Here is a 22,346-nt window from a genome sequence, read left to right on the forward strand (position 1 = left end):
CCTCGTTCTGAATAGTAGAACATGGTAATTTTTTAACCTTGAAATGTAGTCTATTTTGTGATGTAAATTGGAGGTTTTACAAGTTATTGTGTGTTCCCCTTTAATTGGCTTCTGGGAAAACTGGCCTCAACACTGTATTGGATAAGGCACTTAGAAAACAGATTCATGCGTGGACCACAGCAATGTCCCTTTACTGAGAGCCAGCAATCAACGGATGTGTCTGATCGTGAATGGTTTTCCCTGTTGTTTGTTGTATTACTCGGTGTTGCATTTTAAGCTGTGCATAAGGAAGGGACCCGGAGGCTGCTGCTTCTGCTGGGATTGAGGAAGAGCTGAGCGCCATGTAAGGCAAAGACACTGCGTTCCACTTTATCAGGTGCCTGGAGTGTAAGAGCTGCAGATAATATTGAGTCACATTAATCCCAACATATTTCAAATATTATGAAAATTAAATAAATTAAATCAAATAACTTTCATTAAAAAAATCAATCACTCTTTACCTTGCTTTTTCAGTTGTTTTTAAGGAAAATTGATGCCGAGAATGTGTGAATACTACTTTTTGATGGTTCCAAGGCCAATGTGACCTGTTCTATTGCCTGCTAATTGTACGTTCCAGGTTGAACAATTATTTTTAGGAGGTCAAGGTGTATGAATGATAAGAACAGCTTGAAATTTATTTTCACGGTCGACACACATTTTCGCAAGGGAAAAAAACTGAAATAACCACAGTTACGCAAACACCAGTCCACCAAAAAAAAAATCATTTTATTAAAACAAGGTAACATTTTTTTTATCATCATACAGATGAACTGTGCTAAATATATTTCTAAAAAGAAAAAGCAGGACGTGAGTCGTGAGCCAAGATCATGACTCTTTTACTCTTCTTCATATCAGTTTTCATCTGCGAGGAGGAGGAGGAGGGCTGCTCCTGATGTGCTGACACTTGGGGATGTGCCTCTGTGCCGGCCTGGGGGCAAAGCGCCGGCCGCAGTGAGGGCAGGGCACGTAGTCGGGGTTTGGATTCGCGGGGGGCTGGGGCAGGTTCACAACCTTCCCTCCTTGCGTGATCACCTGCTGCACCTCCCTGGCCTGTTTGATGCTCCGAATGAAATCCTCGTGCTTCTGCCTCCAGTTGTTCTTTCTCAGCTGGGAACAGGAAATGAAACCAATAAAACAGCTTCCAGAAAAAGTCCAGACTAGCACTGCGTACACAGTCTGGTCACAAACCATTCACAAGGCAAGAAAATATCAATACAGTAGTAACGTAGCTTTCTGGGGCTACCTTTCAGGTCATTGGGTAGAGAGTATAATTTAGTTATGGTTTTGTTTCCTGTGAGTGCTATTTGTTTGATATCTCATGTAGATTCTTACAACAGAATTCAGAAGTCACTAAGATCCATTTATTCTGTCTTACAAATGTGCCATTGCGGCAGTTTTTCAGAAGAGTACTTCATTAAACACTTATTTATTGTTTACATTGATTTATAAGCTGAGTCTGACTCTAGGAGAAAACAAGGGAAGCTTGGAAAGAGTTTAAGGATAGCCCTTACCACGATTGGCGGTTTAACCTTCTTCTTATGGATGTATGTCTCCAGTTCTGTTCCCTTGGCCCTGTGCTTGAAAGAGTCAAAAACCTTCCTCTTTGAATTCTGAAGCTTCTTGCAGATCTTGCTGTTTCTCCAGCCTCTCTACAGCAAACTTCCTGTGACACAGTTCACAGGGCACCAGCTGAGGTTTTCCACTCTGGCTATTCTCATATGGAAATTGCTCAGCGGTAGGGCACATCAGACTTGTAGGGGACAAATATCTGTTTTCCACTGACAGAGTTTGTTCATCCAGACATGCGGTGTTATTTCTGAAGTGGGCCTGCGCGGCCTGTGCCGCTGACACGTCGCTTTCAGGGAGCCTTGCTTTCTTGAGATACTTTCTCCTTCCACAGGGGACGTCTTAGCCCACGGCTGCAAGGGCTCACTTGACGTCTCTCCTGATGGGAAAGCGCAGAGGGAAAGTGCGATTCTGCGCATCCGCCATCTTCCATTGGAGAAGCATAATCAAGGTTGTCTGCTCTGAAAGGAAGGGCTTTCCTTGGAGTGAAGGCTTTTTGCTTCTCCATTCTGCAGGTCAGAAGAGGCACGGCCTTAGAGCGGTGTTTGGCCCACAGTCCTCTGGGGCGAAGCTCGCTCTGCCTCGCCTGGAGTGTCTTCCTTCGGGTCAGGAGTCCTCTATTTTCCCTTCCGGCCACCTCTCTGGAGTCTTCCATCTCTCTCTGAACCATCCTCAGCTCTTCCTGAGCTCTGAAGAGCTTCGCCTGCATCATGGACTCCTTCTGGCGAATCTCGTCCTTCATCATGGCCTCCTTCTGGCGCATCTCATCCTGCAGGCTGGCCTCCCTCTGGCGATGCTCCTCCTTCAGCGCGGCCTCTGCCTCAGCCACTTTTCGTACCTCCTCTTGCAACTGAAAGTGCTCCTTCCCATTGGCATGAGAAGGGCATTGCCCTGGAGGGGTCGCCACCATGGGGAGGACAGTCCTGTCCTTAGGTTTGCGTACTCTTGAGCCCCTCCTGCCCGGCCTCTCGCAGGGCCTCTCATGACCATCCTGAGGCGGGGTGGGGGCAAACAAGGAATCACTCTGTGCTTCCGGGCGGTCCACAGCCGGAACCTCACCAGGGCCGGAGACTTTCCTGTTACCCATAGGCTTCAGGGGGTAAGACCGATCATACCCCACAATGTTCTTCTCGGGGCCCTGTTGGGTTTGGAAGCGATAGCTGTTCCCCGTCTTCTTCTCCGCAGCGTATTTGACATATTGGAAAGATTTTCTCATCTTCTGTAGAGCCGCCTCCTGCCGTCGATTGTATATGGCGATCATTTTTTTCTCCTTTTCCTGCATCAGTTTCTCTTGGAAGGTGTCCTTCAGAAGCTGTATCTTGGGAGGCGGGCAGTATGTGGAGATCAGATCCTGTCGCCTTAAGGGCGCGGGTCGATTCGAGTCTGTGTCCGTCAGGGAGGGGGACAGAGCACCAGGCTTAGGACTGGGCTCCATTGGCAAATGAGATATGAGCTTTGTTTCCCAGGTATCTGGAAAAGGCAAAAATGGCAAATAAATGATATCCTGCACAGTCTAGTATGGTCTAATAGAAAAGAATAAAAAAAACAATTCAGGAAATACACAACTTTTTAATATTAAACCTAATGGTGTTGAATGCTGCATGCTGACTCAGTAGGAGACAGATCCTAAACATAAACATTATAATAAACATTTGTTTCCCAAATAACATTCTCAATGTTCAGAATGCTTAAAGTCATGAGCTTTTTTAAAAATGTTTAACTGAAACCTGGAAATGTACTATTTCATTTCAAAGCTTGTATTATATCTATGATATAAATGTTTTTTATATAAAATTAACCCATTATGCAACAGGGGTTTGAGCAAAAGTCACTGTGAATAAGGGAATTTATCAATATTAATTAGCCATTTCACTACATTATAGATAGCTGAAGGATTATGATACAGTATATCGATTTCGCTACAAATTGACAAGAATATTTGATGACACTTACCAAACAAGTTTTAAACAGCGGAGAAATAGTTCACCACGACGATAGCAATGCAATGTTTGACTGCATCTCCCTATGTGATATACCTGTATTTGGGTATATACAGATCAGGTAATTCAGGGAGCACTGTAACGTCAGGTCACCAACCATTATTACAACGCTCATATGTCATAGAGCTCCTTAGGATGTTTGTATAATCTTTATCCAAATTTTCATATGGCCGCAGTTACGGCGTTTATTTTACAGTTAATGTAACAGGGTGTCATTATATTTTTCTGTCTTTATGGTGGCAGACCACTTAACTAAATCTGAGTAGGCGGTTTCTACAAATGGATCAGATAAAATATTAAATATACAGAAAAGCTCACACCTTTTCATACCCTTTATGTATTGTATATCTTCAATTACGTATACTGTATAATACGATAACTACCATTACAAAATGTCTCCCTTTTGATTTGAAGTGGTTCTTTTAAATAAGTAAATTGCAATCAATTAGCCTACATCTGAGCTCCTAATTCATCGCGACGACGGACTGAGACTCCAGTTGGATTTGTGAGAAGTAAAGGGGTGTGCCTGTTTTAAAACCGATTCATACGTCTTAAACACATGGACATAGATAGCAGTCTGTGTAATAATTTATCTTTTTAAAAATAATTTATCTTTTTATTTTATTTAAATTTAAGTATCACATACACATTTTCAAAGTAACTGTACCCCTTTTAATTATGATCCCCATCGCTCACAGCTCCGAAGGTGAGACGAGGGCTACTTCAGATGGGATTTCCAGTATTTCTCTTTTAGCTTGTATACCGGTGGAAAGGAGAGGGCTCTTAAAACCTGTTGATAGTAAGATTGGGATGTATTTGCAGTCTAGACATAGTTTTTTTAATCTTCGGAGCCGCCACAGATTCATTTTCTTACGACTACTTTTCTGGATGACAATGACAATGCAAACGATGGTGTTAAGGCGAGGCTGTGCCTTAAGGCTCCTCTGCTTACAATGTTCAGCGCGTAAATCGCAAACGAGCGCCTTCCCTTACAATGAAAATGCAGAAAATAAGAACACGAGATTTAAACCTACGGCTTACAAATTTATGCGTAAACACTAAAACCGTATCTTTAGCAAAACTGGCGAGACAATGTGTTTTATCATTTAAAAAAGTACTGGAAAATAATTAAAGGTTATCACGATAAACAGAGGTTACTGATCTACTACTGTACGCTGTGACCAAAAATGAGAGTCCCCCGATCCTCGCAGCCTTCATGCTTTGGTCTTGGCCTGGCCGTTTTTTTTAAGATAATGGGGTCAAGTTAAGAAATTATGCAAGTTTCTAATCAAATCCAAGGGCGCCCCGATCTCCTAAACATCTTTAGAAGGCCGACGGACCACACTGCACGGTCCGGGTCCGGGCCCTGACCCGGTTCTGGATAATGCCAGCTTAAAGTGAAAAATTCTACTGTACATATTATGTTTCTTATTATGGTATATATGTATAATGTGGCGCGACCGCTTCACGAAGCTAGAAAGAAAGTTATCCGCCATTTTTATTTTACCTGCAATTGAATTTGCCATTAAAATCACGATTAATACCGCAGCTGCTAAATTACTTACCTAAAAGCGTTCAGATACAAAAGCACTTGAGCTGTAATGTTTATATACTGTTGGCCCGATGACCTACTTCAAGAAGAATTGTTACATAGACCGCCAAGGACTGTCATCACACTTTACGTCATAAAGCGCTTTAAAACTTTTGACAAGTTCAACACCTCATATTTTGTACTGTTTATCATGGTAAAAGCAACTCAAAGCAATTCTAAAAATGATCGAAAGGTAAAAATACAAGCTTATACGAGCTGTCGTTTTAACATTTATAACATATATTTAAACAAAACATATATAATCTATTTTAATAAAATAGAAAAGTGTTCTTAGTCTTCACTTAAAAGCTGTTAGAAGCTGCCTTTCTGACAAGAGAGTTCTGTGAGTTCCACAGTCTCAGTGCATTAAAGTCAAAACCAGTTGCTTTTTATTTCCTGTTTTACGACAGAGCAAGGAGGGTGTCCACAGACCACTGTGCACCTGCAGACTGATATGGGGGGTAAAAAGTCTAGAAGTTAGTAAATAAGATTTTAACATATGTTCTAAAACACACCGGACACCTGTACAGTGATGCCAACACAGTGATCTGAGCTCCTTCTTTGAGTTAAATCCTAGCATCTGCATTTTTTACAAGTTGTTGCTATGGCAGAGCATGACCAGAGCATAACAGAAACCACCCATTTTCTAACCGCTTCATCCAATTCAGGGTCAGGGGGTCAGGGGGTCGGGGGGTCACGGGGGAGCCAGAGCCTCAGAAAGTAATAAGCAGGAGATACCTGGGACTGGATGGTACTCCAATGCAGGGAAGACACAGACACTCACCAATTATCCCAGAAGCCAATTAACCTACCAGTAGTTCTTTGAAGTGTGGGAGGAAGCCGGAGCACCCAAAGCAAACTCATGCAAACATGGGGAGAACATACAAGCTCCATACAGATAGCACCCCAGGTCCAGAAGTGTACCCAGGGCCTCAGCACTGTGAGCTAGCAATGCTAAACGCTGGGCTACTGTGCATGCTAATTTCTAGGCATCAGGTGATCAATCAGGTAGTGTTTCTCAGATAAAAGGACACCAGTAATTTAGTATGAGATTCAAATTGACCTCAGAACAAAATATAACTTATGTTATATAACTTATATAGAACTTACTACAGCATAACTGTCTTATTTGGCTCTTGTAGAAAATATTAACAGCATGCCTATTAAACATACAGTATCTAGCAATCAGCAATCAAAATAAAAACATTTCCAAACATGGAACTGCCCAGTTAAAGAAGCATTTCAAAGACATTAATCTATTCAATGATTACAGTTTTAAGTAGATAACAGATTTATATTCAGATTACGAAAGTATCATAACAACGCCTGCTTGTGTAAGGAATCCATGAATACCACTGTACATGAGAATTCCACACCTATTTGTAATCAATACACAAAATCCTATTGAATTTCAGGTACTTGTTTATTCAGCATTGCTTGACTCCGCGGACTCCTTGTTGTTTCAATATTCTAGCAATAGGACTAATCGCCAATACAGTGCCGTTGTAATCTATTCCTTCTGCCAGCAGAGGACGGTATTCGCACAGCCAGTTCAGGATAAGATACGGTCCTCGCAGTTCACAGTACAACTGGCCACAGCCGTACTCGGAATATGCTCTCGATAACCTCGTTTAGTTTAAGTACGGCCGTATTTCATATCAACCCACAGATGCATTGCATAAACACTAGAATTCTGGTTGTACTTAAATTGACCTTATACGTTTTGGATTATGTTTAACCTTCTTCAATTTCTTCAACCATATTTTGAGATGATTACGTTTATAAAACCAAATATTATTCAGTGCTTTTTCTTCACTCCTTTAATCAAACCCACATTTCTTTAAGGAGGGCCATTGTGAAACTCCCCAAACTGAGCTGAATTAATCTTTTATTCTTCTCACCTGCGAAGTCATTCCTTCATTGTGTAATATGAAGGCCTTTCATTATTCATGTACAGATGCAGCCATTCAAAATGCGCGGTAAAAACCCGCGGTACGGTAACCTACCCACAAGCCACCGCGGGGCACCGGAGCATACCGCAGGGCAAGTGATTGGCTGGCCAAAATGACCGACAGGGGCACTCGTGGTGCATTGGTTGGTAGTGCAAAGATTGAATCATTTAATGTCTTTACTGTGCACATTTTAATCCGCTTAGTTTTGAATATTTATATGGATTTTACCACTAAAGGGAAATTTTAGTAGCTGAGCATAAAAAGAAGAGGAGCATAACGCATCTGAAGGTCATAAACGATATTAATTTAAAACATTACTGTATGTATGTAAACTGTACTGTGTATGGCTGGTCTTGGTAGTTTAAAGAAAAAATACACACCAGTCTTCCATTTCTCCCTAAACATTTTAAGCATGAAAGTTTTATGAAACGGTACCCAAATATGCGATTGCTGTATAGAATGAATTTTAATTAAAAAAAAATATTTAACACGAACATTAAGCTGTTTACATCTTCCGCCTGAGAACAGTCACCCGTTGCTACCCAACGCAGAATGGTGATTGGCTGACACCATCTGACACCCCTCTGATTGGAGAAAAAAGACGTGCTGGCGTGCTATACCAGGAAGAGGATTCTTTCCATTCAAAACGTGTATTTTAAAAGTTTAAGAAGTAAAAACCTTACAGCGTACACAGATTTCTAAACTGATCAGGATCGTTATCTTTGTCTTATGCATAATAATGTTCACTGCTCTGTCCAGCAAATTAATAATAAACTTTATTTTATATAGCGTTTTAAACGAATAAGTAATTAGATTGCTCATAAACCTAATCACTTGCTTTTTCTTTTTATTTAGGCTCAGATTACAACTATAGATCGAATTATTAATAACCATAATAACAACCAACCAACAAAAACAACCATATAAACATAATGGTGGTGCTGGACCTTCCAGTTTTATTTATTTATTTTTTAATCGCGTAACATAAACATATTACCGTATGCAAACTGTACTGTATACAATATGTACATGTATATTTAATGTCTTAACTGTGCCCGTTTAAGTATTGAATATTCATATCTAATTTTACCACTGAAGGGAAATCTTAACATAAACATACAGTATATGGCTGGTCTCGGTACTTTAAAGAAAAAAATACACACCGGTATTCCATTTCTCCCTAAACATTGTAAGCTTCGAAGTCTTTAACTAACGTGATACCGGAGTCAACAAGCATACTTTTAGAATTTGATTAAAAGGGAATATAATATGGAATCGCGTATCTCAAGAAATTAATAACGATATAATTATATTCATGTTGCAAAAGAACTGCAACGGACATAAAAACTCCCTTGCATGGTTTCATTACGACCAGAATCGGTCTTGAGATATTTTTAACTTGATTTACAGTATTTGAGAGGTATGTCTTAACACCGATACTACAGTGCTTAAGTACTGCTCACGTATATGTTTCTAGGTTTATATTATGCATTTCATACGGTCAAATTACTTTTGAGCAATAAGAAGCGAGAAACGGTATGCGTTTTACTTTCGTTTTGTGCTGGGACCCGTGGATTGATTAGAGATATCAAGTACATACAAGTCATTTTTTAAATGTTGTAGTTCGTCTTGAAAAAATGTTACGAGTACATCATCTATCAACAATTACACAGGTTCTGTTTCCATATTGCGGATTTTGGTTACGTAATATTATTTTCTAGATTTCACGTTGTGAATATGATGGGATGTCTGATGGGATGTTTCTAAAAATCCATCCTCTGTAAAACGTCTTCTCCAGTTGTCCTGCATATGTATTCGCTAATGAAGCTGTGTGTTCTGAGCCTAGATCTCTACATTTCTGTATGAACCAGCTTAGAGGGCTAAAGACAGCTTGTGTTTAAATTGAGTGTAAGGCAATTTATGCTTCTAAAGTCATGGTCAGCATTTATCTTTGTACTGTGTTGTAAACTTGTTCTGTGCCAAGTCACATTATTTTATAGCGTTTTTAAAGCGTTATCAAATACGGTGTTACTGTAGTTTACTGAGTCCCATGTCACATGGTCTGTGATTGAAACCTGTAAAACCGGTTTAATTCGTCACAGCCAGCACTCTTCAGGTGTGAGAGTCTTCTGCTCAGAATGAAACGCTAAAATGTTTGTGTATATTCTAATGGTAGTGGGGGCGGGGTGTGTGGGAATAAGTTTGGTTGAAACATTTTCTCTGAAAGCATTTTCTTCTTGTAACCGATCTTGTTACAGCATGTTACAGTTTACTATTATTAACCATATTAATTTTAAGTGCTTAATGTAAAATCTTGTAAAAATATATTTTCATTGTTCAAATATACATTAAGTCTGACTATCATATAATAAGTTAAATACAAAACTAAAGAAAAAATAGGGTTAAATATAATTCAAAATATTTTGCTAACAATGTTAACTGTTTATGAATAATAAAATGTATTAACTAAGGAGTAGGATGGCACAGTTGTTAGTATGTTTTTTGTTTTTTTTTAACCCAATCTCCGGGAAACCATTAGTACGATGGTGAATCGGAGATTCTCAACCCTTGCTGCGTACGACTGGAAAAGAATTCGTGATCGGATCAACGAAATGCTTCGTAGGAGGAGGCAGTCTTTTCCTCTTGTCTAACAGTCTGTCCACAAACAAAACATTCCTGTTAGACAAGAGGAATTGAAAAAAAAACAATGTTGTCAATGAAAACCGGTGTGTGTGTCTCTCCCTGCTGGATGTCCCTCTCACAAACTGCTGAATGAATAAAATAATTTTATTGAAAACGAGTTTGCGATTGTCTGGTCTTTAAATTCTGTAGATACGCGATTCCATATTATATTCCCTTTTAATCAAATTCTAAAAGTATGCTTGTTGACTCCGGTATCACGTTAGTTAAAGACTTCGAAGCTTACAATGTTTAGGGAGAAATGGAATACCGGTGTGTATTTTTCCTTGTGATATTTTAAGCTCTAGTTGAATGATAGGTGTCGCATTTTAAATCATTTTCGTAGCTAGAAATTATGAAACGCCCTGTTAAAAGCAAGGAAGTTTTTATGCCCCGTTGAAGTAAAACAAAATGCCTGACAAAGTATGGCTTGGACAGATTCCAAGTGCTTGTACAAATGTGCTAAAGAAATTATACTTTGAGTATACAGCTTGTCCAAAGTCATCCATTATTAATACTATTAGTAATATCTTCAGTAAAGGCTTTGATGCATAAATATTTCTGATAAAGGTAGGTTGTGTACTTCTGTCCAACTGAGCAATCTTGCTTTCATAATATATACCAACATTTTAATGACTGATGATTAACATGCTGTAATACACAGTTCAAAATTAAAGGCTCAAATGCTGTACATGAGAGGTTAAGCTCCCCCTGGCGGTTTTACAAGGCGACGCCGGATAGTTAGTCACGTGACACACGTGAAATGCGTGATACCGCGTGATACTGTGACACGCCCACCGGGGTATGCCGCGAAATACCTCACCCATTTTGAATGGCTGCATCTGTATACTACAACATCTGAAAATAATGGGTCTTGAAATAGTTGAATGAAAGAAAATCGTGAATAACTCCTCCAAATGCGTGTTACACTTTCATCAAGTACACACACTTTGAATGTGATGAACTATAAAAAGTTATTTTAACCATACCCAATGGAGCTCAGGAGTGCGATTGCATACACAATCATGTTTTCAGTGTTTGGACATCAGCCGTACATCAGAACAATCATTTCACTAACACAGCTCCATGTTGAGTGACTTCCCTCCAAAAACACAAAGTCACTTTCCCTTAGCAATTATTGCATGGACTTAGATTATCTGCCTTCTGCATCAAGCCCTGTATGATATACTGTACAAAGCCAAGCTTTGGGATAGTGCTTTGTTTGGATCCTTGTCTTGATCCTTTTGGATCCCAGGCTGCTCATTTGCAAATGAGTTTTGACATTAATTATAGTGACTATAGCAATGAGGTGGCACTGTGGTTCATAGAGCTGGGGTCCTGGGTTCAATTCCTGGGGTGCAGTCTGGATGGAATTGTATGTTCTCCCTTCATTTGTGTGGATTTCTTCCAGGTGCTCCAGTTTCTTCCCACAGTCCAAAGACATACAGCACTAGTAGGTTAAGGTGGAACTACAGTCCCAATTTTGCAGACACAAAATTATTTAATTTCAGTCACAAAATAAAATCATTGACATTATAGAAAAACTTTACAGACTCAAAATTGAGCACAAAATCATGAACTTTGTGAAAGTACTGTAAGTTACGCCATGTTGTAACAAATTCGCATTCAAGTTCCACACAAATTGCGATGTGATGCAGCCCTTCCTGCTCACTAATCACTGTAATGACTAATGCAATGTGATGTAGGAGAGAAAAGGTATAGGTTATGCAGCAAACATTTCACTGCAAAAAACGTTCCATTCCAAGGTTCTTTATTCAGAGTTAATGTAATATTATTTATTGGCAAAAACGTAAAAAAGTTGAGAGCAATATTGCCATTGGATTAAACGAGATGTATTCACAAGCCTGCTCCTTTACAATGTCACAGGGCCACATCAGATTACAGGAAGTTTTGCTGCCTCGTTCTGAATCGCAGAACATGGTAATTCTTTAACCTTGAAATGTAGTCTATTTTGTGATGTAAAATGGAGGTTTTACAAGTTATTGTGTGTTCCCCTTTAATTGGCTTCTGGGAAAACTGGCCTCTACACTGTATTGGATAAGGCACTTAGAAAACAGATTCATGCGTGGACCACAGCAATGTCCCTTTACTGAGAGCCAGCAATCAACGGATGTGTCTGATCGTGAATGGTTTTCCCTGTTGTTTGTTGTATTACTCGGTGTTGCATTTTAAGCTGTGCATGAGGCAGGACCCGGAGGCTGCTGCTTCTGCAAGGATTGAGGAAGAGCTGAGCGCCATGTAAGGCAAAGACACTGCGTTCCACTTTATCAGGTGCCTGGAGTGTAAGAGCTGCAGATAATATTGAGTCACATTAATCCCAACATATTTCAAATATTATGAAAATTAAATAAATTAAATCAAATAACTTTCATTAAAAAATCAATCACTCTTTACCTTGCTTTTTCAGTTGTTTTTAAGGAAAATTGATGCCGAGAATGTGTGAATACTACTTTTTGATGGTTCCAAGCCCAATGTGACCTGTTCTATTGCCTGCTAATTGTACGTTCCAGGTTGAACAATTATTTTTAGGAGGTCAAGGTGTATGAATGATAAGAACAGCTTGAAATTTATTTTCATGGTCGACACACATTTTCGCAAGGGAAAAAAACTGAAATAACCACAGTTACGCAAACACCAGTCCACCAAAAATCATTTTATTAAAACAAGGTAACATTTTTGTTATCATCATACGGATGAACTGTGCTAAATATATTTCTAAAAAGAAAAAGCAGGACGTGAGTCGTGAGCCAAGATCATGACTCTTTTACTCTTCTTCACATCAGTTTTCATCTGTGAGGAGGAGAAGGAGGGCGGCTCCTGATGTGCTGACACTTGGGGATGTGCCTCTGTGCCGGCCTGGGGGCAATGCGCCGGCCGCAGTGAGGGCAGGGCACGTAGTCGGGGTTTGGATTCGCGGGGGGCTGGGGCAGGTTCACAACCTTCCCTCCTTGCGTGATCACCTGCTGCACCTCCCTGGCCTATTTGATGCTCCGAATGAAATCCTCGTGCTTCTGCCTCCAGTTGTTCTTTCTCAGCTGGGAACAGGAAATGAAACCAATGAAACAGCTTCCAGAAAAAGTCCAGACTAGCACTGCGTACACAGTCTGGTCGCAAACCATTCACAAGGGAAGAAAATATCAATACAGTAATAACTTAGCTTTCTGGGCCTACCTTTCATGTCATTGGGTAGAGAGTACAATTTAGTTATGGTTTTGTTTCCCGTGAGTGCTATTTGCTTGATATCTCATGTAGATTTTTACAACAGAATTCAGAAGTCACTAAGACCCATTTATTCTGTCTGGCAAATGTGCCTTTGCGGCAGTTTTTCAGAAGAGTACTTCATAAAACACTTATTTATTGTTTACATTGATTTATAAGCTGAGTCTGACTCTAGGAGAAAACAAGGGGAGCTTGGAAAGAGTTTAAGGATAGCCCTTACCACGATTGGCGGTCTAACCTTCTTCTTATGGATGTATGTCTCCAGTTCTGTTCCCTTGGCCCTGTGCTTGAAAGAGTCAAAAACCTTCCTCTTTGAATTCTGAAGCTTCTTGCAGATCTTGCTGTGTTTCTCCAACCTCTCTACAGCAAACTTCCTCTGACACAGTTCACAGGGCACCAGCTGAGGGTTTCCACTCTGGCTATTCTCATATGGAAATTGCTCAGCGGTAGGGCACATCAGACTTGTAGGGGACAAATATCTGTTTTCCACTGACAGAGTTTGTTCATCCAGACATGCGGTGTTATTTCTGAAGTGGGCCTGCGCGGCCTGTGCCGTTGACACGTCACTTTCAGGGAGCCTTGCTTTCTTGAGGTACTTTCTCCTTCCACAGGGGACGTCTTCTAGCCCACGGCTGCAAGGGCTCACTTGACGTCTCTCCTGATGGGAAAGCGCAGAGGGAAAGTGCGATTCTGCGCATCCGCCGTCTTCCATTGGAGAACCATAATCAAGGTTGTCTCCTTTGAAAGGAAGGGCTTTCCTTGGAGTGAAGGCTTTTTGCTTCTCCATTCTGCAGGTCAGAAGAGGCACGGCCTTAGAGCGGTGGTTGGCCCACGGTCCTCTGGGGCGAAGCTCGCTCTGCCTCGCCTGGAGTGTCTTCCTTCGGGTCAGGAGTCCTCTATTTTCCCTTCCGGCCACCTCTCTGGAGTCTTCCATCTCTCTCTGAACCATCCTCAGCTCCTCCTGAGCTCTAAAGAGCTTCGCCTGCATCATGGCCTCCTTCTGGCGAATCTCGTCCTTCATCATGGCCTCCTTCCGGCGCATCACATCCTGCAGACTGGCCTCCCTCCGGCGATGCTCCTCCTTCAGCGCGGCCTCTGCCTCGGCCACTTTTCGTAGCTCCTCTTGCAACTGAAAGTGCTCCTTCCCATTGGCATGAGAAGGGCATTGCCCTGGAGGGGTCGCCACCATGGGGAGGACAGTCCTGTCCTTAGGTTTGCATACTCTTGAGCCCCTCCTGCCTGGCCTCTCGCAGGGCCTCTCATGACCATCCTGAGGCGGGGTGGGGGCAAACAAGGAATCACTCTGTGCTTCCGGGCGGTCCACAGCCTGAACCTCACCAGGGCCGGAGACTTTCCTGTTACCCATAGGCTTCAGGGGGTAAGACCGATCATACCCCACAATGTTCTTCTCGGGGCCCTGTTGGGCTTGGAAGCGATAGCTGTTCCCCGTCTTCTTCTCCGCAGCGTATTTGACATATTGGAAACATTTTCTCATCTTCTGTAGAGCTGCCTCCTGCCGCCGATTGTACATGGTGATCATTTTTTTCTCCTTTTCCTGCATCAGTTTCTCTTGGAAGGTGTCCTTCAGAAGCTGTATCTTGGGAGGCGGGCAGTACGTGGAGATCAGATCCTGTCGCCTTAAGGGCGCGGGTTGATTCGAGTCTGTGTCCTTCGGGGAGGGGGACAGAGCACCAGGCTTAGGACTGGGCTCCATTGGCAAATGAGATATGAGCTTTGTTTCCCAGGTATCTGGAAAATAAATGATATCCTGCACAGTCTAGTATGGTCTAATAGAAAAGAATAAAAAAAACAATTCAGGAAATACACAACTTTTTAATATTAAACCTAATGGTGTTGAATGCTGCATGCTGACTCAGTAGGAGACAGAACCTAAAAATAAACATTATAATAAACATTTGTTTCCCAAATAACATTCTCAATGTTCAGAATGCTTAAAGTCATGAGCTTTTTTAAAAATGTTTAACTGAAACCTGGAAATGTACTATTTCATTTCAAAGCTTGTATTATATCTATGATATAAATGTTTTTTATATAAAATTAACCCATTATGCAACAGGGGTTTGAGCAAAAGTCACTGTGAATAAGGGAATTTATCAATATTAATTAGCCATTTCACTACATTATAGATAGCTGAAGGATTATGATACAGTATATCGATTTCGCTACAAATTGACAAGAATATTTGATGACACTTACCAAACAAGTTTTAAACAGCGGAGAAATAGTTCACCACGACGATAGCAATGCAATGTTTGACTGCATCTCCCTATGTGATATATCTGAATTTGGGTATATACAGATCACGTAATTCAGGGAGCAATGTTACGTCAGGTCACCAACCATTATTTCGACGCTCATATGTCATAGAGCTCCTTAGGATGTTGTATAATCTTTATCCAAATTTTCATATGGCCGCAGTTACGGCGTTTATTTTACAGTTAATGTAACAGGGTGTCATTATATTTTTCTGTCTTTATGGTGGCAGACCACTTAACTAAATCTGAGTAGGCGGTTTCTACAAATGGGTCAGATAAAATATTAAATATACAGTAAAAGCTCACACCTATTCATACCCTTTATGTACTGTATATCTACAATTACGTATACTGTATAATACGATAACTACCATTACAAAATGTCTCCCTTTTGATTTGAAGTGGTTCTTTTAAATAAGTAAATTGCAATCACTTAGCCTACATCTGAGCTCCTATTTCATCGCGATGACGGACTGAGACTCCAGTCGGATTTGTGAGAAGGGGTGTGCCTGTTTTAAAACCGATTCATACGTCTTAAACACATGGACGTAGATAGCACAGTATGTGTTATATAATTTATCTTTTTATTTTATTTAAATTTAAGTATCACATACACATTTTCAAAGTAACTGTACCCCTTTTAATTATGATCCCCATCGCTCACAGCTCCGAAGGTGAGACGAGGGCTACTTCAGATGGGATTTCCAATATTTCTCTCTTAGCTTGTATACCGGTGGAAAGGAGAGGGCTCTTAAAACGTGTTGATAGTAAGATTGGGATGTGTTTGCAGTCTAGATATAGTTTTTTTAATGTTCGGAGCCGCCACAGATTCATTTTCTTACGACTGCTTTTCTGGATGACAATGACAATGCAAACAATGGTGTTAAGGCGAGGCTGTGCCTTAAGGCTCCTCTGCTTACAATGTTCAGCGCGTAAATCGCAAACTAGCGCCTTCCCTTACGATGAAAATGCAGAAAATAAGACCACGAGATTTAAACCTACGGCTTACAAATTTACGCGTAAACACTAAAACCGTATCTTTAGCAAAACTGGCGAAACAATGTGTTTTATCATTGAAAAAGTACTGGAAAATAATTAAAGGTTATCACGATAAACAGAGGTTACTGATCTACTACTGTACGCTGTGACCAAAAATGACAGTCCCCCGATCCTCTCAGCCTTCATGCATTGGTCTGGGCCTGGCCGTTTTTTTTAAGATAATGGGGTCAAGTTAAGAAATTATGCAAGTTTCCAATCAAATCCAAGGGCGCCTCGATCTCCTAAACATCTTTAGAAGGCCGACGGACCACACTGCACGGTCCGGGTCCGGGCCCTGACCCGGTTCTGGATAATGCCAGCTTAAAGTGAAAAATTCTACTGTACATATTATGTTTCTTATTATGGTATATATGTATAATATGGCACGACCGCTTCACGAAGCTAGAAAGTAAGTTATCCGCCATTTTTATTTTACCTGCAATTGAATTTGCCATTAAAATCATTATTAATACCGCAGCTGCTAAATTACTTACCTAAAAGCATTCAGATACAAAAGCACTTGAGCTGTAATGTTTGTATACTGTTGGCCCGATGACCTACTTCGTGTGTGGTCTGACGTAGTGGTGGCAGCTGTGTGATGCAGTGGTGGCTGGGCATGGTGAGGTGCGCTGGTAGATGTGTGACGCAGCTGTGGTCTGGTACGGTGAGGTGTGCTGGCAGCTGTGTGACGCAGTGGTGGCTTGGCACGGTGAGGTGCACTGGCGGCTGTGTGGTGTGACTCAGTGCTGGCCTGGCACAGTGAGGTGCGCTGGCAGCTGTGTGGTGTGACGCATTGGTGGCCGGGTACTTTGAGGTGCGCTGGCAGCTGTGTGGTGTGACGCAGTGGTGGCCTGGTATGGTGAGGTGCGCTGGCAGCTGTGTGACGCAGTGGTGGCCTGGCACGGTGAAGTACGCTTGCAGCTGTGTTGTGTGACGCAGTGGTTATCTGGCATGGTGAGGTGCGATGGCAGCTGTGTGACGCAGTGGTGGTCTAGCACTGTGAGGTGCGCTGGGATCTGTGTGGTGTGACGCAGTGGTGGCCGGGCACGGTGAGGTGCGCTGGCATCTGTGTGACGCAGTGGTGGCCTTGCATGGTCAGGTGCGCTGGCAGCTGTATGATGAAGAGGTGGCCGGGTACGGTGAGGTGCACTTGCAGCTGTGTGGTGTGATGCAGTTGTGGCCGGGCAGGGTGAGTTTCGCTGGTAGCTGGGTGACGCATTGGTGGCCTGGAACGGTGAGGTGCGCTGCCAGCTGTGTGGTGTGACGCAGTGGTGGCCTGGCACGGTGAGGTGTGCTTGCAGCTGTGTGACGCAGTGGTGGCCTGGTACGGTGAGGTGCGCTGGCAGTTGTGTGATGCAGTGGTGGCCGGGCATAGTGAGGTGCACTCGCAGCTGTGTGGTGTGACGCAGTGGTGTTCATCAGGCACAAGTTCATCAGTGAAAAGACCACTGGCATTTTTCTTCCCCCTACATTCTCAGAGCAGAATCGAATTTAATATTAGCATAATTTATTACAGTGCTAAGTTTAATATTATTTATTACTAATAGTTTATGCTAACACCTAACTTTTTTAACGCGAGAAGTACTAATGTAAGTACCTACTGTACTGTACTTAAGTACTACCATAAGAAGTACTGCTGCATGCAACAAAAAAAAAGGAGTGGTGAAACAGCCCTACTCATACAGTATCAGTATCAAAAGACATTGTATCAGTATCAGTTCTTGCTTTGTGCTGGGCTTAGCAGTTTTCCAAACATAGTCTTTCAGCGAATGCCATACCATCTCTATTGGATTTAAATCTGGAGATTCGGCTGGAGTTTTCACCCAGTTCACTCGTTCTTCTGTAAGCCTCGCCCTTGCTGCTTTGTGTTTCGGATCGTTGTCTTGAAAGAGACGGTGCCTTGATCCAATGTGCTCCCTGATATATGGGGCGGCATGCTGTGTGACCACGACTTCCTCGAAGAATTCCCGATCCATAATTCCTTCGAAATAAAATTGTTTTTCAAGCAATGTAATGCAAGGTGCTTTCTAACGTTGGGCAATGTGTTTTTTCTCGAAATTTTGTTTCGAGAGACTAGATAAGTAATTCAAGTGTTTATGATATGTCGCTGTTGTGAATGTCTGTGGAGTGTATCTTATTAGCCTGTCCTGACTGGTGGAGCTCATCCAGCTGTGTCTGGATATCTTGGTCAAATATTCGGGTAGTATGTTTTGTCTGTTTAGGGTTCTGTAGCATTCCACACGGCTGGGCAGCTTGTTCCCCTCTCCCTCCCCTCTCTGTGTACAGTAGAGCCTCCTGTCCTGGCTGGTAGAGCTCATCCGGCTGTGTCTGGCTAATATTAAAGCCAGTACTTTAATATTGTTTTATGTATGTTTATCAATAGTGGGTACTGCCCTAATTCGGTCCTGCACCCGTTGTTAGGTGTTTTTTAGGTGTTGTTAGGGCTTCTACCAAATATGAACACATGGCTTTAAAATGTATACAATTCTAATATTTCCTTTTTTCCCATTGAAAGTATAACATATGTGGTGTGAGAAAGAGGTCCTCATTTAAGTGCATAAAACTCAGGCACTGGCGCAACAAACTGAACAAAGTTCAAGGGGGTATACGCTTTCTGTAGACACTTTATTTCCTCTTTTTCCATACTTTAAGAAATGATTTGGGAAACCTGTGGGACACTGGAGGTCATTATACATGAGCCTCTTTATGCACCTTTTAAGCCATTGAAACCTAGTTGCCTTGTTAAAAGGTCTAATATTACAGTAGGTGTGGTTTCTGTCTCCTAATTTCTGAGAATGATCAAATTGGGGAATAAGTTGTAGGGAATACCACTCTTGCACTTCTAAGAAAAGACTATCTCAAATGAAACTCGCTATAGAAAGACATCTTGTTGAAAAATTCTTTATTTTTTGTAATTGCTAAAGAAAAAACATTCATCAAGTCCTTCACAAATGTTTTGTTTGTGACTTTCTCTGTCGTTCCCTTTCACACTCAACTGAACTATGTGTTATGTCTTGTAAACGTAATCAAACATTTCACTTAGGTGTGTGGGTTAACACAAACCCATATTGTATGAAACATTCAGTTTTTCATTCACGTTTTTTCTAACAATTGCATCCGTGCTAGGACTACAGTAAACAACACTTTTTACTAAAGTAAATGAAATTGTTCATTAAACAAGACACATTGTTTTAAATGTATGCAATACGACGACACTAAAAACAACACTGAAACTTTTCATTGAAATACTGGACGAGATTGTGCATATTCAATGGATTTCTCCTGGTGCTTTTTTTCATCAGCCTTTTCATATTCTTGTTCTCTACTCAGGTGTCTCCTGTTCCTTTGGTGATGTCTGCTGTACACACATGGCATCATACACTTGAGCAAAGTGTGATACCACCGTTTGTTTTTCTCCTAAAATAAAGATGAACATTGACAAAAGTCAGAAGCACTCTTTTCTTTGACAGACGAACAAAACAATGCAAGAATAACCATACTCTCTGTTCCTTACTCATTTCTACCTACCTGTTTGACAACTTTGTCTGCTTCAGTCAGGAAAGGGTCCTGGGGCTGACTCTGAGCAATCTGAGAAGAGCTCTCTGTAATCTTTTCCCCTACATTGGCTACATTGTGCTGTGTTTGAAATCCAGGGATCGCCTCCGGTAAGTTCCTCGGTCCTTTTTGGGACTTGAATGGGTAGAATCATTTTGTGACTACATTTCATTGTCACGCACTGATATGTTCTGGTTTGTGTTCGATTACTGTAGGCGTTCAAGTATTTTCTTTTTGTTCTAGATTGGCAGTGTTTGAGATGGTAGGAACTTGTCATATTCTCAACTTATTTTCTCTATGAGACTCTGAATGCTCTGTAAACATACTATTTTAGCAATTCTTAGAATTCTGAAAGCAGTATTACCTGTATCATTTTTTGTCTTGGTAGTAGTATTGCAGCTCCAACATCAGCACTTAAATAATGGTTTTTGATGTTACTTGTCCTTGGAGTTAGTATGCTCCTGAGAAGTCAAGAGAAATCTTACGTAAGCATTAATTATGTTTCACTTTTGAAAGCAAAGTACGTGTCAAGTACTTTGAAGGCATTTGTTGATACTTGTAAGCACTTTCGTTGATTATTATTATCCTTCAATTAGTTATTACAAGTCCAACATTCTCTACATGATCTCACTCCATATTCAGAATGTGGGAATACAGTTGTTTTAAGGAAATGCCACTGAATAGATAGTAGCTGCACTCTACAAAGATGAATTTGCTAATTAATCAGTCAGGGACACAGCTTATACTTCAGTAGTCTTAGATCATGTAATGATGATTATTGTACTTTATAACTAGAAAAATCCCAATATCCTGTTCATTGCCCCTTTTTCAGTCATGTGGATTGACTTATGCCTGAAGTGGTTAATTCTCACCTTGACATCTCATAGAACAACTGAATCTCTACCAAGGGTGAATGTGTCCTTCCTCTTAATGTCTAAAAGAAAAGGTTAAAATTCATTGAAGCAAAATGCAACAACCCAAAATGTTGGGGAGGTCGTTTCCACAGTTATTTCATATGACAGTGCTTGGAGTGAAACTACATGACCATGGTGAAGAAGTAAAAACACTTTACCTTGTTCCTCCTGACTGATGTCCTTATGCGTGTTTTGCACAGTTGAGCGTTTTGTGTCTTGTCGTCTATGTAGGCAACAGCCCTCTTCCCTGGGATAGAACTAGATGATATTTAGACACGTTAATTTGACTTCTCCATTGCTCACATTGATGTGGATATGATTATAATGCTCTGTTTTGTGGGCTTCCCAAGAAAACAATAAATCCCTTACTACTTGTTCGAAATGAAGTAGCACAGATCCTAACAAATACAAGAAAGAGAATATCATTCCTGTTTTGAAAAAACTTCACTGGTCACCTGTATTATCTAGGATACATTTGAAAGTTTTTTTTACTTGTTTTTAAAGCTTTAAGCGACCTAGCACGTCTGTACCTTACTGAATGTCTGTCTTCATATGTTCCTATACGTGACCTGAGATCTGCACATACTGGCCTACTGCAAATACCACATGTGAAATGCAGAAAGAGTGGAGAGGCTGCTTTTTGTTTTTATGCTTCTAAATTATGAAACTCACTTCCACTTTTTATTAGGCAGTCAAGCTCGGTACATTGTTTTAAAAAACATTTGAAAATGTTGCTTTTAGTTAAAGTGGTTCTTTGTTCTTTCTATTTCTGTTTCTTTTTTTAGTTCTCTTTAATTGTTCTTATTTTATTACGACTTTCCTAATTTGTATTTATTTAATTGACATGTATGTTGCTTTACTGTATTGCTGTATTTTCCTTTACAACTGAAAGTATATCTCTCAATTTTAATATTTTATTTTATGCTTTGTTTATAAAGCACCAAAGCACTATTTATATGAAAGGTGCTCTATAAATTAAGTTTATTATTATTATTTTTAATATTATTATTATACTTTCTTACATTTTTGGTTAGGACAAAGATTCTAGTAGAGGTGGCCTCTTTTACCCCGTTCCAAAAAATTGGAAAACTACCTTCAGGATACACTGACAATGACCATCTACTGTCTCCTCTAACTGTGTATTGTCATCATGCATATCTTGTGTATTATTTATTGTTGTTGGTTTTGTCATTGTGTAAAGAAGCCACCTTTCAAGGCACTATATAAAATAATGTTTGTTATTATTATTTACATTTTTCATCGTAAAATCTGGCGAAGAGTCTTAAGAGAATATCAAAGAACACGTTGCTCTTACCTTTCCATTCCAAGAAATGCCCTCAGCTCGGATTGCAGAGATTGACCTCTCTGTCTCAAATTCTGAGAAACATAGACTCGATTGAAAAATGACCATTTCCTAAGATTCACATAACATCACCAGTCAACATTTGCCACTTGACATCAATAGAAACCATAGAGTACATGACATTTCCAATCAG

At 40.7% G+C, this 22,346-nt stretch overlaps 1 long non-coding RNA gene across 1 annotated transcript; it reads right to left on the reverse strand.

The window, feature by feature from the left end:
* Nucleotides 1-744: 744 nt before the first annotated feature.
* On the reverse strand, nucleotides 745-1,896 carry LOC148638900 (uncharacterized). The gene is made up of 2 exons (XR_015930989.1): nucleotides 1,551-1,896; nucleotides 745-1,146 (listed from the first exon to the last, which is right to left on the reverse strand). It is a non-coding gene; the product is annotated as an uncharacterized LOC148638900 (long non-coding RNA).
* Between the last annotated feature and the right edge of the window lie 20,450 nt (nucleotides 1,897-22,346).

This window comes from Lepisosteus platostomus, chromosome 28 (genome assembly GCF_059453375.1).
Source record: "Lepisosteus platostomus isolate fLepPlt1 chromosome 28, fLepPlt1.hap1, whole genome shotgun sequence".
NCBI classification, from domain to species: domain Eukaryota; kingdom Metazoa; phylum Chordata; class Actinopteri; order Semionotiformes; family Lepisosteidae; genus Lepisosteus; species Lepisosteus platostomus.